General features: G+C 57.8%; 1 protein-coding gene and 1 long non-coding RNA gene across 2 annotated transcripts in view; one reads left to right on the top strand and one right to left on the bottom strand.

Moving 5' to 3' along the window:
- AHRR (aryl-hydrocarbon receptor repressor) overlaps positions 1–585 on the bottom strand; it is a 138655-nt gene that overhangs the window by 57063 nt on the left and 81007 nt on the right. The window lies entirely within an intron of this gene.
- The window catches only part of LOC109291932, a 16909-nt gene that overhangs the window by 15627 nt on the left and 697 nt on the right, over positions 1–585 (top strand). The gene's annotated exons all lie outside the window — the stretch shown is intronic.

The raw sequence follows: 585 nt of genomic DNA, 5'->3' as shown, positions 1-585 counted from the left end.
ATACGTGGGTGCATGGAGCTGGGCTGCTGGGCCACCGGACAAAGTCCGACCCACCAATGCCCTGGGCCCACCGGAGCCCCTGCGCTTCCCCAGGGAGCCAGCCCCCAAGCTGCCTCACAGCCGGCCGAAGCCCCAGCCTGGAGCCTGCCCATCAGCCCAACCACCCACCCACGCCACACAGCTAAGGCCCTAAGCTAGCAAGACCATTCAGGACATCTAAACTGTTATCCCCAGAGAGGCTGGGAGAGCACACGATGGCACATCCCCACCACAGTCCCTCCACCCTCGTGCCAAGACAGCAGGTGTAGGGGGGCATCAAGGAGTGTTTTCCCCGAGGAAAGCAAACCAGACTGGCTCTGGACTGACAGTGCTGCATATGAGTAACACCCCACTGGGTCCAGGGCACTGTTCTGATACATAGATAGATAGATAGGTAGACAGGTAGAAAGACAGATAGATAGACAGCTGGATGTAGGGTCAGAAGGGACCTTGTAGATCTTCTAGTTCAACCCCCTGCCTGGGCAGGAGAGAAAACAGCTCAAGTGACCCCAGCCAGGTAAATGTCAAGCCTCCTCTTAAAGACCC

The sequence above is a fragment of the Gavialis gangeticus genome, unplaced genomic scaffold (assembly GCF_001723915.1).
Source record: "Gavialis gangeticus isolate Ggan-Ray unplaced genomic scaffold, GavGan_comp1, whole genome shotgun sequence".
Lineage (NCBI taxonomy): Eukaryota > Metazoa > Chordata > Crocodylia > Gavialidae > Gavialis > Gavialis gangeticus.
This window is presented reverse-complemented; position numbering and strand designations above follow the sequence as displayed.